The following is a 23027-nucleotide window of genomic DNA, read 5'->3' as shown; positions in this document are numbered from 1 at the left end:
TCTTCCAGCCATGATGGTATATCAGAAGGAAAGCCACATCTTGAAAAGAATTACAGAAATTAGTGCCACCTTTAACGAAGGAAAGGAGGCAGGGATAGTGGTCTCCATCACATTCCAATTTAATTTGCTTTTCTGGCCCTGAAAGAAATAAAAAGAAAAAAATTAACTGCCTGCTGGACTACTAATTTAAACCTATAAAAGCTGAACAACGTTGTAGTCCCATACACAGCTGCCATCCCATTGTCACTGCAACCCAGATACATTGCAATATGGCACCTTAACTGAAATAGACAACACAACCCTGTATTGCTTGGTCTACATTATGGAGTTGGCAAGGGCATTCTTTTCAATCCTCAGCAAGAAAGAGGGCCAAATGTTTTTCAGGTTTTTGCTTTTAATGTGAGATGAGCAGCAATACTCCTTTACTGTTTTGCCCCAGGGCTCTGTTAACTATCCTACTCTTTGGCATATTTCACCATGGAGCAGCACTCTCGCCTGACCCAGAACTCAAAGAGGTGCATCAAGAGCTGAAGGAGTCTCCAGTCCGTACCTCCAAGACGACAAAGAAAAGAAGGAACAATGGTTGTGCCAAAATGGGCCGCAGCCACATGCAGCTTATTTGCTGCACGAACTGTGCCCAATGTGTGCCCAAGGAAAAGGCCATTAAGAAATTCGTCATTTGAAACACAGTGGAGGCTGCAACAGTCAGGGACGTTCCTGAAATGAACATCTTCGATGCCTATGTGCTTCCCAAGCTGTATGTGAAGCTGCATTACTGTGTGAGTTATCCAGTTCACAACAAATTAGTCAGGAATTGACCTCATGAAGCCCGTAAGGACCGAACACCCTCAACCAGATTTAGACCTGCGGATGCTGCCGCATGACCCCCACCAAAACCCGCGTAAGGAGCTGAGTTCTTAAAGGCTGAAGACAGACTATTCTCTGGAGAAAAATAAACTGGGAATTATACTTTAAAAAAAAATGAGCTGAAGGAGCTGCAGATCCATGCCAAGAAGGTAAATCAGCAGATCAGTGATAATGTGTCTGGGTTGCAATGGCAATTGATGCCCTACACTGTCCTTTAGAGCATTAAAAGCTTCTTCATCTCCACCCTTAAAAGCTTGCACAAATTTCTTCTGTAGCCAGCTCCAACCTGGAACCACACAAGGAAGGAAATTCTGAGAACTGTTTGACTTTAGCTAGGTTAAAACACCATACAACCATGACGTCAACTTTCTTGGGTACAGTGAAAATTATCTCAGACAGTAGTTTTCAAATTTTATTGTGCAAAAGATTCACCAGACATTCTGATTGTCCGTTGCTGTATAATAATCCTCCTTCACATGAATGCCATAAAACAGCCATTTTATTACACCTAAGGATTCCATTGGTCAAGAATTCCAACAGAGCGCAGTGAGGATGGCATGTTTCTGCTTCACAATGTCTGGGGGATGCCACTGGAAAGGTTTAAGCAGTTGGAGATGTCTCAAATGTCTACGGATGAAGTCTTCTTCACTGACATGTCTGGTACCTGGGCTAGGATGACTCGAATGCTGGGCTTAACTGGGATTATCAACCAAGCTTTTCCATGTGGCCTCTCCCTGTGGCTTAGGCTTTCTCAGCATGGCAGCCTTCTTACATGATGGCTCAAGGCTCCAAGGGCAAGTGTACTGGCAAACAATGCAGTAGCTGCAGGACTCTCTGACTTAACTCAAAAGTCATGCTGCGTCATTTCTGCCACCTTCTATTAGTTATATGAGTGAGTGGCTGAGGCTAGTCCAGATTCAAGGGCAAGTGGAGGTAGACCCCACCTCTCAATGGAAAGAACATCAAAGAACTTGAGGTCATCTATCACACTGAAACCTTCAAAATGCAGATTCCATCTTTTCAATTAAATACGGTGGTGTAAAAGCAGAATTTCTCTATTGTCTCTTAGAAAATTATCCAAAAATAGCAAGGAGAAGGAGAAACGCAAACACAAACATAATACATGGTAAAATTAGGAAACAGTTAAAACCTTGAACCTCAAAGTATGCAAAAGAATGCCAAAAGTGGAGAAGATTAAGCAGGGAGTCAAAAACATTCAGAGAGGGAGCAATCACTCAGGATTGTACATCTCAGAAAGAAGTGGCAAAGACATTTCGCCAAGGTTAAGGGCATGCACTGAAGTACAAAATCAAAATCACTGGTTTGCACCAATGGGAACTGGGATGCACAGGTTGATTTTAAAAAATTATGTAGGTTTAAAAGAAGAATCCCTTGATGCAGGCATATTCACTTCCTCCACATTCTCTTCCTCTTCTCCTCCTTCTCATCATCTGTCCATGGGGTATTAAGAAAACTGAACAGATTTTATCTGGTTGGGTGCAGGGAAGGCTAAATAAACTCCCATATTGAGATAAATAAATTATCATACTAAGAATTGTTTCTGAAAAGTTCCCTAGCTTGAAACACATTCTTGCCCCTTCTCCACATTGACTTACCATGAATCGCTGATACAGTAAACACTGTATTTACTTAAAACTAAGTATTCAAGGGCTGGGCACAGTGGCTCAGGTCTATAATCCTAGCACTTTGGGAGGCCAAGGTGGGTGGATCACTTAAGATCAGGAGTTTGAGACCAGCTTGGCCAACATGGTGAAACCCCGTCTCTACTAAAAACATAACAATTAGCCAGGCACGATGGTGCATGCCTGTAATTCCAGCTACTTGGGAAGCTGAGGCACGAGACTCACTTGAACCCAGGAGGCAGAGGTTGCAGTGAGCCGAGATCACACCACTGCACTCCAACCTGGGTGACAGAGCGAGATTCAGTCTCGGGAAAAAACATAAAACAAAAAAACTAAGTATTCAAAATAGAACCAACACAGGAGCTGTCCAGAAATACAAGAGGAAAAAAAAAAAACACCGAGAAAAGGAACAGAAAATAAATGGGTCAAAAAACACCAGAAAAATATCTCTATAAAGCAGATGAAAATTTAGGCCAAATATTTTGTCATGAATTATAAAAATTTAATGAAACAATTACCACTGTAGAACAAAACTAAAAAGCAGAAATACAAAAACTCAAGAGAGCTCAGAAAGAAGCAGAAATAAAAATATCAGAGAAACGAAAAAAATGGGGGAAAGAATAGACTGCAGAAACTGAAAAAGAAGGCAGGAATGAGAAGAGCAAGCAAAGCTGAACAAACATGGAAATAATAGAGTAAAATGTGAATGTTATGAAGCTCTACAGTGCATAAATGATATAATCAGCAAAAATTGAGTGGTGACCAAGAGGGAAGATAGAAAGCAGTAAGTAATTTGATTTATTCATCATTTAGAGTCAGAAGTAAAAACTATAACTTAAAAATAATAAATTAATAATACAACCATAGTACATTTACTAGTTCAAAGTAAACATTAGGAAGTGAGTAATGTGGCTAAAATCTAGCTGTAGAAGAGTCTTATAGTTTGAATTGTGTTCCTGCAAAAAAGGTGTTGAAATCCTAACCCTCAGAGCCTGTGAATGTAGCCTGATTTAGAAATAGGTCTTTCCAGATGATTAAGCTAAGATGAGGTTATTAGGGTGGGCCCTAATCCAGTGTGACTGCCCCCTTATGAAAAAAAAGTGGAAATTTGAACTCAGAGACAGCCACATACAGAGTGAAGACAATGTGAAGACACAAAGAGAATGCCATCTGCAAGCCAAGGAATACTTGAGACCACCAGAAGCTAGGAGAATGACATGGAACAGATCCTTCCCTTCAAGCCCTCAAGAGAAACTAACCCTGCTGACACTTTGATCTTGAACTTCTAGCCTCCAGAACTGTGGGATAATAATTTCTGTTGCTTAAACCACCCACATCTTGGTACTTTGTTATAGCACCCCTTCCAAACTAACACCAGGAGGGAGGTGGAAGAACAAAGATGTTAATTTTATTGCTGCTCATTGTAGGAAATTAATTGGCCTTATCTCAAGAAATGCAGGTGAATAGGGTGTTATAAATAACACAGTTATAAAGGAAACCATTTGTATAAAAATACAAATGCTTTAGTATTTGCACAGGAAACACACAAAAAAAGAGGTTATAAATTGTGAAAATAGAAAATATAACTTGAAATGTTATGACAAAAACCAAACATTTGTCTTGGAATTAATGTGAAATAGCTAAATACACTTTTTTTAAAATTTGCAAATTGGATTGCAAAGCAAAACTCTGTTTTGGGCACACCTAAAAGAGATTTTCTATTGTCTATTGCTTTGTTCCTTTAAAAACAAATCTTTAGTGACGAGGTAGGGGCTGAGTCAAGAGGAGTATGATACCCCTGAAGGTAACTCCAGTACTATATTACCTTTGAATACACATTCTCATCCATCACAAATAAATTTGGAAACTTCTTTGGTAAAGATCATATGCATATGGATGCATCTCTGCACAAGAAAAGTGTGATTTCAGATGTAGAGTGCATTTTAGGGCATATAGGCAGAGGTGGAATTCTTTGTCCATAGTCAAATATGTGTGCTCAAAATTCAAAAAAGTTAAAAATAAAAGGACAGCAAGAGTGTGTCTGAAAAGTCTAACTATAAAAAAGCTGGGGATATGATCTTAATATCAGAGATAAGAGCAAAAAGCAATTACTAGATTTTTAAAGCACTTTATAATGATAAAGGGTGTAATGCATGATAAAGATATGAGTTACATATATCTGTGCACCAAATCACATAGCATCAAAAACTCATAAAAGCAAACCTTTAGGTGATACAGGGAGAAGTAGGCAGTATGGGATTCCTTAACCTCTTTTTCCACCAATGAGAGATAAAGTAGATTATTCAGTCCTCCACACATTTATCTCTAAAACCCTCCAGACTTGCTTAAGATTACAACCTAAAGAGAGTATCTGTACTACAGGTGAAATGGTATAGTGTTATTTGAAGATAGACTTAGATTAGTCAAAAATTCATACTGAAACTAAGCAAAATACTTAAAAAAATTTTAAGAAATATAATTGATAAACTAAGTGAGCGGATAAAATGAAATCATATAAAATGCTCAATTGAAACCAGGGAAGGCAGAAAGCCTCTGGCAATAAATAGAAAATAGTTGCAAATAGTTGATATTCATCCAACTATATCAGTAATACACCAATTAAGAGATAGAGGCTGAGCACAGCAGCTTACACCTGTAATTCCAGCACTTTGGGAGGGCAAAGTAGGCAGACTGCCTGAGCCCAGGAGTTCAAGATCACCTGGGCAACATAACAAAATCCCATCTCTGCAAAAAATAAACAAAATTAGCCAGTCATGGTGGCATGTGTCTGTAGTCTCAGCTTACTCAGGAGGCTGAGGAGAGAGGATCACTGTAGCCCAGGAGATTAAGGCTACAATGAGCCATGATCATGCCACTGCACTCCAGCCTGGGTGACAGAGAAAGACCCTGTCTTGAAAGAAAGAAAGAAAGAAAGAAAGAAAGAAAGAAAGAAAGAAAGAAAGAAAGAAAGAAAGAAAGAAAGAAAGAAAGAGAAAGAAAGAAAGAAAGAAAGAAAGAAAGAAAGAAAGAAAGAAAGAAAAAGAAAGAAAGAAAGAAAGCAAGCAAGCAGACACTATCAGAGTGGATAAGGAAAGCAAGATTATATATTATCTACAAGAAAACCATTCTTATTATAAAGACATTAAAAATAAAGGAATGGAAAAAGAAAGAAAGGAAAGAAAGAGAAAGAGAGAAGGAAAAAAGAAAGAAAGAGAGAGAGAGAGGGAGGGAGGGAGGGAAGAAAGGAAAGAAAGAAAGAGAAAGAAAGAAAAAGAAAGAGAAAGAAAGAAAGAAAGAAAGCAGACACTGTCAGAGTGGATAAGGAAAGCAAGATTATATATTATCTACAAGAAAACCATTCTTATTATAAAGACAGATTAAAAATAAAGGAATGGAAAAAGAAAGAAAGAAAAGAAAGGAAAGAAAGAAAGAGAGAGAAGGAAAAAAGAAAGAAAGAGAAAGAAAGAGAGAGAAAGAAAGAAAGAAAGAGAGAGAGGGAGGGACGGAGGGAGGGAGGGAGGGAAGAAAGGAAAGAAAGAGAAAGAAAAAGAAAGAAAGAAAGAAAGAAAGAAAGAAAGAAAGAAAGAAAGAAAGAAAGAAAGAAAGAAAGAAAGAAAGAAAGAAAGAAAGAAAGGAAGAAAGGAAGAAAGAAAAAGGAAAGAAAAGAAAGAAAGAAAGAGAGAGAGAAAGAAAGAAAGAAAGAAAAGAAGGAAGGAAGGAAGGAAATAGAGATGGATAAATCGTTCTAACACTAATCAAAAGAATACTGGAGGAGCCGTATTAATTTCAGACAAACGGACTTCAGAATGAGGAAATTTTTCTGCGATTGAGAGGCACTCTGTAATGATAAAGGGGTCAATTCTCCAAGAAGACGTAACAATCCTAAATGTGCCAAAGTCCAAGCTGAATGGAGAAACAGACAAATCCACTATTTATAGTTGGAAACTTCAACAACTTTCTGTTAGTAATTGATAAATCAAGCAGGCAGAAAATCAGTAAGGATATAGTTGACCTGAGCAGCACTATCAGTCACTTGATCTAATTAACATTATAGATTATTCCACTCGACAACAGCAGAATACACATTATTCTTAAGCCCACACAGGACATTCATCAAGATAAATCACATTCTGGGCCATAAGACACACCTTAGCAAATTTAGAAGAATAGAAATCATACAAAGGAATTTATCACACCACAATGAAATTAAACTAGAAATCAATAACAGAAAGATAGCTAGGAAATCCCTCTAATATTTAGAAATTAAACAACACACTTCTTAGTAACACATGGGTCAAAGAATAAGGCTCAAAGAATAAGGCTTTAAAAGGTATATTTTGACTATTTTAAAGCACTTTCTTACAGTCATTAATCAGAAAATACTATGAGCTGGGCTCGGTGGCTCACACCTGTTATCCCTGCACTTTGGGAGGCTGAAGCGGGTGCATCTCCGAAGGTCAGGAGTTCGAGACTAGCCTGGCCAACATGGTGAAACTCCGTCTCTACTAAAAATACAAAAAATTGGTCGAGTAGTAGCACACGCCCATAGTCCCAGCTACTCAGGAGGCTGAGACAGAAGAATCGCTTGAACCCAGGAGGCAAAGGCTGCAGTGAGCCAAGATCGCACCACTGCACTCCAGCCTGGGTGAGACAGAGCGAGACTCTATCCCAAAAAAAAAGAAAGAAAATATTATTACGAATACCCATAATTGCACGTTAAATTGGTAATTTTGTCATGTGTTTTATAGATTTAAAATAAAATGCTTTCCAAATAGACATTCTCCCAGTAGGAATTACTATCCGAACTCTTTGCTGGAATTCTCTCTCGCCTTTCCCTGCTAACCTAAAACCTGTTCCACTTTCTTGGTTCGCAAGCTCCATTGTTTCCTCAACTTCAGCCTCACATTGCTCTCTGCGTTTTCTCTAAGCACAGGTAGTCAGCAAATATGTCAGTTTTTAGGTTACAGAGGCTCAACAACTTATCTTTTATGGGAAGTTTATAATATTTTGAACTAAATAAAAATGGAAATACAATTTATCAAAATCTGTGAGGTACAGCAAAAACAGTGATTAACGGGAAATTTAGTGCATGTATTAGAAACACAGAAAGATGTAAAGCCAATAACCTAAGCTTCCACCTAAGACACTAGAGCAAGAAAGACAATTTAATCCTAACACAGGAACAGAAGGAATAAAAATTAGAACAGAAATCAATGAAGTTGAGCACAGAAAAACAATAGAAGGAATCAACAAAACCAAAGACTGGTTCTTTGGAAAGAACAATAAAATTGATAAACCTTTACCCAAACTAACCAAGAAAAAAAGAGGAGACACAGATTACCAATGTCAGAAATAAAAGAAGGGTTATCACTACTGATCACATAGATATTAAAAGGAGAAAAGAAGAATACTATAAACAACTCTATGCCAACAAATTTGATAATTTAGATGAAATGGACCAGTTCCTTGAAAGACACAAACTACCAAAATTCACACAAGGATCAATAATCTGAATAGCTTTATTTCTATCAAATAAATGGAATCGATAATTAATAGCCTTCCAAGAAAGAAATCTGAAGGCCCAGATGTTTTCACTGGTGAGTTTGCCAACCTATACAAAAAATAATTTAGCAATATCTGTCAAAATTTTAAATGTACATATCCTTTGGACCAGGAAAATTTTCTTCAGGTATATTTATACATGTGGGATATGATACATGTCAGAGGTTATTCATTGCAATATTGTTCCTATTATCAAAAGACTGAAAACAATGCGAACCTCCATTGATAGGCTCCTTGTTAAGTATTTATGGCACATCCATACATGAAAATCCATACAGCTGGGAAAAACGTGAGTCATTCCTCATATACCACTATGGCATGATTTCCAAAATATATTGGCACATGACAACAAAAGAACAATTTACAGAAATCATAAGCATAGTACATTATCATTTGTGTAATAAGAAAGTAGAAAGAAAAATATATGCATGTATTTGCATGTCTATGCACAAAAAAACTCTGGAAAAATATATATGAAAGTAATATAACAATGCATACTTTTATGCTGGGTGCGGTGGCTTACACCTGTAATCCCAGCACTTTGGGAGGCTGGGGCAGGTGGTTTCTTAAGGTCAGGAGTTTGAGAACAGCCTGGCCAACATGGTGAAACCCCATCTCTACTAAAAATACAAAAATTAGCTGGGTATGGTGGCATGCGCCTGTAATCCCAGCTACTTGGGAGGTTAAGAGTCAAAAATCACTTGAACCTGGGAGGCGGAGGTTGCAGTGAGCCAAGATCGTGCCACTGCACTCCAGGCCTGGGTGAAAGAGTGTGACCCTGCCTTAAAAAAAAAAAAAAAGCAATAATGCATACTTCTAAGAAAGGGAAAAGGGTAGCTGAGAAACAGAGTCTAGGAGAAAAATTCTTAATCTCATATCCTTTAGTATATTTTGAATTTTTGAAATGTATATTTTACTTTAAAAAATGAAAAATTTTTAAAGTTAACAGTTTCCCTGCTGCCCCCTCTCAGAGATTCTGATTTGGGGCCAAGGAATCCGCATAATTAACAGGCTCTCCAAGTGATACAGCAGATGCAAGGAGCACACTGAGAAACACTGACCCACATCATAGGTCGACATGTGAGAGCAATATAAGAGAAGTATCACAAAGAATTGAGAATTTAGGAGGTAAAAAAGAAAATGTAAGGATGAAGAGAGCCAAAGACAACATCCAGGTGCCGATCCCAATAGAGTGGGAAACTTACAACATTGTACTAAGTAAAGATGGAAGGGGAATTTTCCAAAATAAAGGACAATACACCCATGTGGATGTCATTGGAGACTGGCTCCTTTTACTGTTCTAGATACAATTTTAATGTGGATTATGTCATCAAAAAGAAATAGCTGACATTAGGCTGGGCGTGGTGGCTCACGTCTGTAACCCCAGCACTTTGGGAGGCTGAAGTGGGTGGATCACCTGAGGTGAGGAGTTCCAGACCAGCCTGGACAAATGACAAAATCCTCTCTCTACTAAAAATACAAAAATTAGCCAGGGGTGGTCATGAGCACCTATAATCCCAGCTACTCAGGAGGCTGAGGCAGGAGAATTGCTTGAACCTGGGAGGCAGAAGTTGCAGTGAGCTGAGACTGAGCCACTTCACTCCAGCCTGGGTGAAAGAGCAAAACTCTGGCTCAAAAAAAAAAAAAAAAAAAAAAAAAGGAAAGAAATAGCTGACATTACAATTGTTTTGGACATGTCAACAAAGTTCCTCTCCTTTGATTCCTCTTTTTCTCTAAAAGTGCTGATTATGATCAACCTCTAAGTTTCAAATAAGCATATCTTATACTTTTTTCCTCTTTGTGCTTTCTCTCTTTCTCCTCCCGACTTCTTTTAAACGTATCTCCCTTCTTAAAAAGTTATACGTGTAGTAGGATGGAATGATAGACACTAATGCATACACAGTCTCTCCAATAACTGTGCTCATGCTGCTGACCTTCCTCCTAGAGTCTTCTCCTATCCCACAACAACCCACCCCTATCCCATCCCATTCATTCAACAAGTGTATATTGAGAGCTTATGTTTCTGGCAATATTTTAGGTACTGGAGATGGAGTTGTGATCTAGAAGATGTCTCCTCTTACGGCATGTACAATTTAGTGGGAAGAAAAAGACAAAAAGGAAAAGAAGCATAGAAATGAATTAATTATTTTCAGATAATGATAAGCGCTCTAGGGAGAGGGGACACTTTAGGTTGGGGAGTCGAGGAAGCTCTCTTAGAAAAGGGGATTGGAAACCTGAATGATGAAAAGAAGCCATTCAAGTCAATTTCTGGGAGAAGAAATTCTAAGCAAACAAACAGTGAATACCTACATCCTGATCTAGAACATACTTGTATTCTTAAGGAATACCAAGGAGACCAATGTGGCTACAGTATAGGAAACTAGGAGAAGGATACTAACATATTAGGTTAAAGAAGTAGGCTGTGTGTGTGTGTGTGCGTGTGTGTGTCACAGTTTATCTCTATACCATTTGATGGTAGATTGCATATATCATGTCCCCCATCCCCTTAATACCCCTGTGTGTATTTCATAAGAACAAGGATATTCTCTTATACAACCACAATATAGTTATCCATGTCAGGAACTTTAATATTGATATGATGCTTTTGTCTAATCTACAGTCTGTATTCTAATTTAATCAATTTAATCCTACTAATGTTCTTTAGAGTATTTTTTCCTGGCACAGGGTCCAGCCCATAATCACAGATGACATTCAGTTGTCGTGTCTCTCTAGTCTCCTTTAATTTGAATCAATTCTTCAGCCTTTTCTTGTCTTTTAAGACATTGACATTTTTAAAGAATGTAGATTAGTAATTTTATGATACTGAAATAGTTGCTTCAATTTGGATTTTTCATCATTCTTCTCCTTTTTTAGGTTAAGATTCACTTTTAGAGCACTTACTATGTGCCAGGCCCTGTTCTAAGTGCTTAGAAATTATTCATCCTCATAACAAGCCTCTGAGGTACATATTATCGTTATTGCCATTTTTCAGATGAGAACCCTGAGGCACAGAGAGAGTAAATAATTTGCCCAAGGTCATCTGACTTGTAAGCAGGGGTTTGAACTGAGGCAGCCTGGTTCTGGAGCCCATGCCTGTAAACTTCTTCCTTCTCGGTCAACTCCAGCCACACTGGCCTCTCCCACCTCAGGGCCTTTGCACGTGCCTTTCTCACTGACTTGAAAACTTCTTCCTTGGCTATCTTCTCAGTGATGCCCTCACTTTTTGGGAAGTCTCTCTTGAAATGTCACCACCCTATCTAAAGTGGCGCACACTGACATACGTCGGCCTCAACAAACACCACCTGACCTATTATATATTTATGAATGTGTTTATTTGCTGCCTATCTCCCACACCAAAATGTAAACTCCAGTAAAGCAGGGATTTTTGTCGGTTTTGTTCACTGCTAGTTTAGAACCCCATAGACTACCTGGGAACTGGGTAGGTAATAAGTAAACAGGGATGAATAAGTTTAACACAAATCAGTAAATTTAAATCTATAAATTGTTTATACATTTAAACAAATCAGACATCCAGAAATGTTGAACATTAAAGAAGGTGACTTTTCATTTTACAATTTAGAAAGAAAGATGAAAGGAAACAATTTCTTAGTGAGTAAATATTGCTGGTACCCTGTGTTCCGATGGGAGACAGAAGAAAAAGCACACCACTGTGGGCAAAGAGTGGGCCCACCCTGAAGAGGGGAGCATGTCCACAGTCAGACACCTTGGGAGGAGCCCTATCCTGGATGAGAAATGCTGGTAGAAGCACAAGCAACAAAAGCAAAACAGACAAATGGGATTACATCAAACTAAAAAACTTCCGCAGGGCAAAAAACAGAGTGAAGAGACAGCCTACAAAACAGGGGAAAATACTTGCAAACTATACATATGATAAGGGGTTAATACCAAAAAATGTATGAAGAACTCACATAACTCAATAGCTATACAACAAATAATCTTATTTTTAAAATATGACCGGGCGCAGTCTCTCATGCCTAAAATTCCCGCACTTTGGGAGGCCAAGGTGGGCAGATCACTTGAGACCAGGAGTTCAAGATCAACCTGGCCAACACGGTGAAACCCCGTCTCTACTAAAAATACAAAAAAATTAGCCGGGCCTGGTGGCGGGCGCCTGTAGTCCCAGCTACTGGAGAGGCTGAGGCAGAAGAATGGCATGAACATGGGAGGCAGAGCTTGCAGTAAGCTGAGATCGCGCCACTGCACTCCAGCCTGGGCGACAGAGCGACACTCCGTCTCAAACAACAACAAAAAAAAATTGCCAGGCATGGTGGCACATGCCTGTAATCCCAGCTACTCAAGTGGCTGAGGCAAGAAAATCACTTGAACCCGGGAGGTGGAGGTTGCAGTGAGCCGAGATTGTGCCACTGCACTCCAGCCTGGGCAACACAGCAAGACTCTGTCTCAAAAAATAAAAAATAAATAAATAATTTTTAAAATTTTTAACGGCGGGCCAGGCCTGGTGGCTCACACCTGTAATCCCAGCATTTTGGGAGGCCAAGGCAGGCAGAACACCTGAGGTCAAGAGTTCGAGGCCAGCCTGGCCAACGTGGTGAAACCCTTTCTCTACTAAAAATACAAAAATAAGCCGGCCATGATGGTGTGCACCTGTAATTCCAAATAGGAGGCTGAGGAAGGAGAATCACTTGAACCCAGGAGGCAGATGTTGCAGTGAGCTGAGATCACACCACTGCACTCCAGCCTGGGCAACAGAGCGAGACTCCATCTCAAGAAAAAAAAAAAATAGACAAAGGACCTGGCTAGACACTTCTCGAAAGAAGGTGCAAATGGCCAACAGGTATATGAAAAAGGCTCAACATCACTAATCATCAGAGCAATGCAAATTAAAACCACAGTGAGATGTCACCTCCTACCTCATCGAAAGGTTATTATCAAAAAGACAAAGGACAATGAGTGTTGGCAAGGATGTGGAGAAAGGAACCCTTGCACACTGCTGGTGGGAATGTAAATTAGTACAGCCACTAAATTCCATCCTCTGTGTGTTTGGAAAACAGTATGGAGGTTCCTCATGGAATTGCAATTAGAACTACCATGTGATCCAACAATCCCACTTCTGGGTATCCTTATATTCAAAGAAAATGAAATCAGTATGTTGAAGAGATATCTGCACGTCCATGTTCATTGCAGCACTATTCACAGTACTTGAATCAATCAAGCCAAGCTGGCCGGGCGCGGTGGCTCAAGCCTGTAATCCCAGCACTTTGGGAGGCCGAGACGGGTGGATCACGAGGTCAGGAGATCGAGACCATCTTGGCTAACACAGTGAAACCCCGTCTCTACTAAAAAATACAAAAAACTAGCTGGGCGAGGTGGCGGGTGCCTGTAGTCCCAGGTACTCGGGAGCTGAGGCAGGAGAATGGCGTGAACCCAGAAGGCGGAGCTTGCAGTGAGCTGAGATCCGGCCACTGCACTCCCGCCTAGGCAAGAGAGCCAGACTCCGCCTCAAAAAAAAAAAAAAAAAATCAAGCCAAGCTATTGGCTTTGCTTAATGAACAGTACTTCAAGTAAGTAGCCAAGATATGAAATCAGCCTAAGTGTTCATCAGCAGATGAACAGATAAAGAAAATACGGTATATGCACACAATGGAATATTATTAAGCCATAAAAAAGTAAGAAAATCCTGTCATTTGCAACAACAGGGATCAAACTGGAAGATACTATGTCACGTGAAATAAACCAGGCCCAGAAAAATAAATGCTGCATGATCTCACTCATGTGGGTGCTATAAAACTTGATCTCATAGAAGTAGAGAGTAGAACGGTGGTTAGGAGGGGCTGGGGCAGCTGGGAGGGGTAGGTATTGGGGTCATGTTTAGTGATACAAAATTTCAGTTAGATAGAAAGGAGAAGTTCAAGAGATCTATTGTACAACATGGATGCTATAGTTATAACAAAATATTCTTGAAAACTGCTAAAAGAGTTGATTTAAGCTTTCTCACCACAAAAATGATAACTATGAGGGAATGCATACATTAAGTAGCTAGATTTAGTCATCCACAACGTGTATATACTTCAAAACATCATGCTGTACATGATAAATATATACAATTTTGAATGTCACTTAAAAATAAAATATAGGAATGCAAAAATTTAAAAAGCTGACTGGGGGCTGGGCGCGGTAGCTCATGCCTGTAATCCCAGCACTTTGGGAGGCTGAGGCGGGCAGATCATGAGGTCCGGAGATCAAGACCATCCTGGCCAACGTGGTGAAACCCCATCTCTACTAAAATACAAAAAAAATTAGCCGGGCGTGGTGGCGGGCGCCTGTAATCTCAGCTACTCGGGGGGCTGAGGAGGGGAGTCGCTTGAACCCAGGAGGTGGAGGTTGCAGTGAGCCAAGATCGCGCCACTGCACTCCAGCCTGGGTGACAGAGCCAGACTCCATCTCAAAAAAAAAAAAAAAAAAAAACTGACTGGGAAGGCAGTCCCTGTGCAGACTGCACAAAGGAAAGAGCGGATAATAAGGAGGAGATACCCCCTCTCTATGAGCCTTATACTCTTGGGCCAAGTGCACCAGAAAATACTACTGCCAAACTGAGGCAGAAACACTAATTATTTAGCCACCCTATGTAAAAGCCTTAATGGAATAGATCCTCGTTACCTTGAGAATAAATTCCGGCCTACTTAGTTTTACATGCAACTGGGTCCTGATGCCTTATTGCCAAATATTATTTGATTTGCCCATGTCTTGCCTATAGGGAAAGAATGGTGGTAACTGTTCTCTCCTGCTTCCTGTTCCATCATTCCCATAACCTATTTCACAGAGAAAATGAAAGCCTTCTGACAGGGGCTCCCACAACTTGCCACCTCCAACCTCCAAAAGTACATAGGCAGACACCCACCTTTTCCTCCCATTCTCCTCTTATGATGGGAGACACGTCTAACCACCCATGTTCTGATTCATACCTGGTTTTTTGTTTATTTGTTTGTTTTTTGGTTTTTTTTGTTTTTTGTTTTTTGAGACAGAATCTCACTCTGTTGCCCAGGCTGGAGTACAGTGATACAATCTCGGCTCACTGCAACCTCTGCTTCCTCGGTTTAAGCAATTATCGTGCCTCAGCCTGGGATTACAGGAATGAGCCACCAGACCAGGCTAATTTTTGTATTTTTGGTACAGATGGGGTTTTGCCATGTTGGGCAGGCTGGTCTTGAACTGCCGACCTCAGGTAATTTTGGCCTCCAAAATCAACGCCTGCCTTGGCCTCCCAAAGTGCTGGGATTACAGGCATGAGCCACCGTGCCTGGCCTCTAAAATATTTTTATTTCTTTCAGAAATATGCTATCTGTCATATGATGCTATACAAGGTTAGGATTTGGTATCTCAATGCTACAAAGAGTCTGTTTTTTCAGCCTTAAGATTTAATGTTAATGCTGGTCAGTTGTGCCTGTATTCCAAAAGGAGGTGAGTGTAATGAGGCATGATGGGACCCCCACTTCCCATCATGGACTGAACTAGTTTTTCAGGTTTCTTTGGAATTCCCTTGGCGGAGATGAGGGGTCCATTCAGTTGAGTGGGAGGCTTAGAATTTTTCTTTTGGTTTATACACTCTCAACAGTATTCAATCATAATACCTAATAAATTGCAAAGGAAAATGTCTCACAGCATACCAAATTCTTCGGATAAAGAAAGACACCAAATAGCTGGGCACGGTGGCTCATGCCTGTAATCCCAGCACTTTGGGAGGCCGGGGCGGGCAGAACACCTGAGGTCAGGAGTTCAAGTCCAGCCTGGCCAACATGGTGAAATCCTGTCTCTACTAAAAATACAAAAATTAGCTGGGTGTGGTGGCGTGTGCCTGTAATCCCAGCTACTTTGGAGGCTGAGGCGGAAGAATCACTTGAACCTAGGAGGTAGAGGTTGCAGTGAGCCGAGATCGTGCCATTGCACTCCAGGCTGGGAGACAGAACAAGTTTCCATCTAAAAAAAAAAAAAAAAGCAAGACACCAAATAATCTGGACTCTAAAATGATGCTTCCCACAATGCTCTTAAAGCAGCAATGTTCAGCTCTTGGTAGCAGAACAAACTTGACCATGGGTGTCGGGAGAATCTAGTCCTTAACAGTGTACACAGTGCTTTTTATTGCCTGGACTCCTTTAATCCTCCCGACAGCACTGTGAGCTGGCATTATTACCCCAGTGTCGCAGATGTAGAAAGTGAGTTCTGAGACCAGGTGCAGTGGCTCACGCCTATAATCCCAGCACTGTGGGAGGCCGAGGTGGGAAGATCACTTGAGCCCAGGAGTTTGAGACCAACCTGGGCAACATAGCGAGACCCTGTCTCTAAATTTAAAAAAAGAAAGAAAGAGAGTTCTGCAGAGGTTAGGAAATTTGCAGAAGAAATATTCGTTACACTGGTGGGACAAAGCCAGATTGGAATCCAGATCTTTTTTGACCCGTTGTTTTCTGATTTCCAAATGTTTTTGCTACTTGACCATACTGAGTAATAGAGCCCATTGCACTGTATCTAGTTTAGTAACTAAAATAGATGACTAGATCTAATGTCAAGAATTTTTTAAATCATTCCACACTTATTGAGCAACCTCTGAGTGTAGCTAGTGATGGAAATGCTAAAGAAAAATAGATCTTGCCTTTTAAAAGATTAGTTAGTTATAAAGGAGATACGGTTATGAGCAGACAAAAATACTCAGAGACCCTTACAAGGCAACCTAAGAATCTCTGATGAATTCCAAGCTGCATGATATTTCACATTTTAATGTCTCTGGATGCATTTAAAATCAGTTGAATGTCATAGTTTACTTAGCAGCATTTGTTTTCTTTCTTGGTGGCACATAAAATAACAGGGCCTCTCTTACAATCAATAGCATCTTAGAGTCAAGGAACTATGAAATAATTAAATGGCAATTTACTTTATAGCAATGAACAAATATTTGTCAAAGGGCAAACCTTTTTTCTGGAGTTAATAAAGTTAATATCTTTTACCACAAAGCTAGAGGTCAACAGTATCACTATTATTGATTGCCACTACCTGGCTCTGGCTCAACTTCCCCTTGCTCAGGATGAAAGCACAGCAGGCAGTCCCTCAGCTCTGGTTTAGGGCATCTGCCACAAATTAGTCTGACAATTAGGTTAACAATTTCAAATGACAATGCAACCAATGAGTAAAAAATGCATAAAGAATCCTCATAAAGGCCAGGCAGTTTGGCTTAATTTAACCACTTTAGAAGGCCGATGGAGGAGGATCAATTGAGATAGGAGTTTGAGCTCCTATGGTACCCATGTTGGTAACTATGTTACCAGGGGAGGTAACATAGTGAGATTCCCTTCTCTGCAAAAATATATTAAAAATTCGCTGGCAGTAGTGTTGCACACCTGTAGTCCCAGGTATTCGGGAGGCTGAGGTGGCAGGATCGCTTGAGTCCAGGAGTTCTAGGCTGCAAAGAGCTATGATCGCACCACTGCTCCCCAGCTTGGGCAACAGAACAAGATCCTCTCTCAAAAAAAGAAAAATAGGCTGGGCAAAGTGGCTCATACCTGTAATCCCAGTACTTTGACAGGCCAAGGCAGATGAATTGCTTGAGCCTAGGAGTTTGAGACCAGCCTGGGCAACATGGAGAAACCTTGTCTCTATAAAAAATAGAAAAATTAGGTGTGCACCTGCAGTCCCAGCTACTCCGGAGGCTAAGGTGGGAGGATCACTTGAGCCAGGGAGTTCGAAGCTGCAGTGAACCAAGATCGTGCCACTGCACTCCAGCCTGGGCAACAGAGTAAGATCCCGTATCAAAAAAGAAAAGAGAGGCCGGGTGCAATGGCTCACGCCTGTAATCCCAGCACTTTGGGAGGCCGAGGCAGGCAGATCACGAGGTCAGGAGATTGAGACCATCCTGGCTAACACAGTGAAACCCCGTCTCTACCAAAAATACAAAAAATTAGCCGGGTGTGATGGCAGGCGCCTATAGTCCCAGCTACTCAGGAGGCTGAGGCAGGAGAATGGCGTGAACCCGGGAGGCGGAGCTTGCAGTGAGCAGAGATCACGCCACTGCACTCTAGCCTGGGCGACAGAGCGAGACTCCATCTCAAAAAAAAAGAAAAGAGAAAGAATCCTCATGTAGGCAGAATATTAGAACAAATGAGATAACAAGAGAGGTCAAACAGAAGGACTACACAGTGTTCATGGACACAGTGTTTGAGGGACACTTTCAAAGAAGTCAGTTTCAAGGAGTGAGTCCAAGGGGGAAGCTGAACATTCAGAGAGTATTTGGAAAGCAGTGCCATATGTAGATGTAGATACAGATCGGAAAAGCCAGAGTGACAGAGTACAAAGCATTATGGATGCTGACACCACAGACATGAGTTCAAATCCTCACCAAGCCACACATTAGTTGTTGCCTGGGAAAATTACTTAATTATTTTGAGCATCAGTTTCCTCCTTTTCATTATTTTTAATTTTTTCATCTACAAATAGACTTTATTTGATGTAATATAATAAAACATTTTCAAGTTTGACAATATGTATCTGACCATAAATAATCACTTAATTATGAATATAAGTATATACGGTCACATTAGCAAATCTGCAGTTCAGGAATGTGTACAAGCTTTGTCTGAAAACACAGTGCCTTCTTCCCATTTCAGGAAAGGCAGCCCTTCCCCATGTGTGGTAAGAAGCAATGTCAATGGGAGTTGGAAGAAGTCCATAATCCGTGTCGAAATTCCACTTTATCCTGAGAGGACAGCTTGCTTTATTGTAGAAAAATAATATTCTCTTTCAGTTATCTCTTATCAAATAAAGGATTGCACTCATTTTTCCCCTTGTAGGTATAGGTACTCTTCTTTTCTCATCTAGTTTCTGTCTCCTTAGCTCATACTTATTACACAGTTGGTTTAAAATACATATATATCTTCAGAGAGACCTTTTCTGTTCCCCTACCTGCCCTTCATGTCTACCATTTGTTGCTGGGTAGGGGTGGGAGTCAGGGGACAGAATTGCTTTGGCACACAATTGATTTAAGATACAGAGAACAGGCTAGGCACAGTGGCTCACACCTGTAATCTCAGCACTTTGGGAGGCCAAGACAGGTAGATCATCTGAGGTCAGGAGTTCAAGACCAGCCCGGCCAACATGGTGAAATCCCTCTCTACTAAAAATACAAAAATTAGCCAGGTGTGGTGGCAGGTGCCTGTAATCTCAGCTACTTGGGAGGCAGAGGCAGGAGAATTGCTTAAACCCAGGAGGTAGAGGTTGCAGTGAGCCGAGATCGCACCACTGCACTCCAGCCTGGGAGACAGGGTGGGTGAGACACTGCCTCAAAATAAAAAATAAAAATAAATACAGAGAACAAAGTATCTAGAAGGAACAGACTGGTGCTCTGGAGTATTTCCCAAGAGTGGTTCAGGTGACTTCCGCTTCACACAATTTGGTTTAATACAATGCTGCTCAACAAGAATGAACATGTTTATGTCCCCATCTCCAGAAGCATCACAACCTTTCATGGACAACCCATTATTCCCACACTTTCTCTATATAACTTACAGTTATGGACCATCTTGTGGGATGGTCCATGGCCCCACTGCACCCTTGTGAAAAATGAGAGTCAAAAACATGCCAATAATCATGTTAATGACAATACAGTTGGGTACCACTCGCACTTCACTGAGATAAAAATCCTCATGGAAGGCATCCCCCTCACGTCTCAGGACCCTTCAGAGCACAAGAAAAAGCTTTGCTCTGGTTGTATGCTGCTCTCCATCCTGAGACCTGTTCCTGAGCTACACCATAACAATAAGGGAGTTAACAAAGAAGTACATTAGTGGGGAAGTTACAGGGACCCTGCAGAAAAGCCAAACTGTTTGACAGAAGCTTGAAACAAACACTGCTCTGGGAAATCATTTGTATTAGCTGATGACTGGGTTCTGTTTTCTAACATGGACATGCAACATATTCAATACTATGCTTACCACGGTTTGCTTGGTAAACCCTTCTGTCACACAACAAAATACATTCTGTCTCATGAATGATTCCCGAATATTCACCACAAGACCTAGACTCCGAAGCATGGGAAGTGTGCATTGGAACTCTCTTCCACTTGCATGGATTTGGACATGTGCTAAGAACCTGAAACTGCTTCCTTTCTGGAACTCAACTCTGTCAATGTGCTTACTGCTGAGATGATCTGCTATCTTAAACTGAGAACACAAAATAACACTGATCCACGGAAAAAAGGAGAGGTCACCATCTCCCTCATAAGATATTTTGTACATCAGGTCACCCTGTTTGTGACGTTTTAGCCATCCTAAGAAAGGACAGAAGCCACATTCCATTCTGCAGTCTTGGCAAATGACTTTCTTCTGTTTCCACCTCTATTTTGCCTTGTTTATTTCATCTCCATTATCCCGCTTTCAGTCACAAATCATGACTTTTTTTCTACAGTAGTCAGAGTTTTGTAGGACAAACTCAGGTCTCTCTGGCCTCTCAGCAAGCTTCAGGGCTTCATGCATGCCTGCAGCAGAGAGTGTCCGGTTGATTTTCTGGTACTGGCACTGGAGCCGGCTGTGATAGGTGGTCCTCAGGTCCCGGTTGAAGAAGTCATACATAAAAGGGTTAAAGAGAGAGTTTGCATAGCCCAGCCATGGAAATATCCTCTCCGTTAACGGTGGGATGCAGCTGCAGGCAGTGTCACAGAGGAAGGGTCTGGCTGTCAAGAGGAGGAAAAAGGGGAGCCAGCACACGGTGAAGGCCCAGACGATGATCCCCAGGGTAGTCGCCGCTTTCTGTTCCGGCTTAAAGATGGAGATATTTTCCCTTTCATGCCTGAGGAGTCTCAACGGGTTTACACACCCTTCCACCTACTTCTGGAACTTCACTGTGCCATTCGGGGTGACTGCTGCTGTCTGGCTTCGCTCGAGGGAAGCCTGGGAACCTGTGTTAGGCCGCGCTTTTCCTGGAGGCCTTGTAAATCTGGTAGTACATGAAAAGCATGACGGACATGAAGATTAGGATGCCACTGCAGTGGAGTAAATCGTGTAGCCAAAGTCTTGACTGACCAAGCACACCTTATCATCATTTACATTCTGAGCCCAACCAAAGAGTGGGAGGTAAAGTCACAGAGGCGGAGAGAAGGCAGACAGAAAGAATCATCTTCGCCATGCATTTCCCATTCTGCCTCATAGGGTACGTGAGTGGCCTCCTGATCCCAAGGTACCTGTCGATGCTGATCACGTACAGGGTCAAGATCCAGGCCGTGCAGCATATGACATTCATGGAGAAGAAGACGTCACAGAAAAAGTGTCCAAAGATCCACTTGCCCCCGATGAGGTCGGTGACACTGAAGAAGGGCATGACCGCCACGGCCACCGAAAGGTTGGCCAGCGCCATGGACACGATCAGGTAGTTGGAAGGCTGGCGGAGCTTCTTGACGAAGCGCACGGAGATACCACCAGGCAGTTGCCCGCGATCGTCAGCAGCTAGATGAGCGTCAGGACGGAGGCGATCACAACTTTCTCGGCCCTTTCTTGATTTGCTCCCCGCGGCCGGAGGCATTGTCCGGGGGTGCGTCCCAGGTGGGCGCCAGACTGGCCGTCACCTCGGGGACCCCACTCAGCAGATGCGGCGTACCGGAGCCCGCGACCGGGTCGGCGCCACCGCCGGGGCTCAGGTCGGGCAGCCTGCCCCCCACCTCTGGCAGGAGGGAAGAGCGGAGGCGCCTGTAGAGGTCCGGGTGGCTGCTGTTAACATCCATCACCGCGCCGCCGTGCGGCGCTGCCCAAGAAGCCGCCCCCACCCCCACCTCCACCGCCCCCCCGCCCGGCCCCCACAGGCTCCGGCTTTCGGCCCCGGGGCTTTAATTCGCGGGTTCCCCTCCGCCTGGCCCAGCTTGAGGCCTCCTGCTGGGGAGCGCCAGGCTCGGCCTCCGGGCTCCGCCAGTCCCAGACCCCCGGCCGCTGCGTGAAACGCGGGAGCGCTGCCGAGCGGGGACTCCCTGCGGGAGGGGCCTCGGACCCCGACGGACGCCCGGCACGCGCGGGCTCGCGGGCGCTCCGGCGAGGCTCGGCAGGCGGCTCCACAGCCCGCAGCAGCCGCGCGGCTCGAAGCAATGGAGGATCAGGCAGCGGCAGAAGTTTCCGTTTCCTCCTTTTTAAATGGCTCCAAAATATTTCTTGTCGGTGGTGTGTGGAGTAGAGATATATTTGTTAAATACCTGACAGAAAGCAGGCACTCAACCCAGTAAATAGTGACAAAATTGGTGAGAAGATTTTTTAATAGGCATGAACGAGAAAAGTCATGCTTAGAAAAGTCATCTGGAAACTGTGATTTAGAGAGATGGTGGGAAAGAGTGGCAGCAGGAAAGTGGTTTGGATGCTCTTTCAATGGTCTAGAAGAGGTCATGGGGCGGGGGTAGAGGGACGGCTACCAAGACAGGGAGCCTGGCCACCACTGTACCAGCGGGATCGAGCCTTCGGGTAGAGGATCGAAGAAGCGTGAGCAACCCGGGACTCGGAGATTGGAGCCCAGGCACCTGAGAGAGGACGCGGCGGTGGACCGGCCTAGGGAGGATCTTCCCCACCACCGCTGTCTAAAGCCACTCCAGGCGAGAATTGCTTTCCAGAGCCCCAGCGGATAGGTTAGACTCAGAATAAGAGGAGGGGTCGGCGGAGGGGTATCGCCTGAGGCCGGCTGCTGGGTTCCCTCCCCAGACACCCGCGGAAAGCCCGAAAGGAGGCGGAGCACGGCCCAGCGGCTCACCACGCCGGGCCCACCCCTTGCTTCGCTGCCTCGCGTCCTCACCTCACTGCCCTGCCGCCCTGGTGCCCTGCCGTCCTGCTGCCCGCGCTTTGCATCACTGCCCCGCCCTCTCTCCGCCCCCTCGCCTCGCCGCCCCGCCCTCCCTCTCCGCCTCTTCACCTCGCCGTCCCGCCCCCTTGCCTCACCGCCCTGCTGAATTGTCGCCCCGCCCTCTAG

The 23027-nt window shown here is 42.8% G+C and overlaps 2 pseudogenes; one reads left to right on the top strand and one right to left on the bottom strand.

Moving 5' to 3' along the window:
- Positions 1 to 404: 404 nt before the first annotated feature.
- LOC107126616 (small ribosomal subunit protein eS26 pseudogene) lies at positions 405 to 905 on the top strand (annotated as a pseudogene).
- A 19418-nt stretch (positions 906 to 20323) lies between these two features.
- Positions 20324 to 21808, bottom strand: LOC141408026 (5-hydroxytryptamine receptor 7 pseudogene; annotated as a pseudogene).
- Positions 21809 to 23027: the final 1219 nt, after the last annotated feature.

This window comes from Macaca fascicularis, chromosome 11, assembly GCF_037993035.2.
Source record: "Macaca fascicularis isolate 582-1 chromosome 11, T2T-MFA8v1.1".
NCBI lineage: Eukaryota > Metazoa > Chordata > Mammalia > Primates > Cercopithecidae > Macaca > Macaca fascicularis.
The sequence above is the reverse complement of the archived record's forward strand: the minus strand, read 5'-3'. Positions and strand labels throughout refer to the sequence as shown.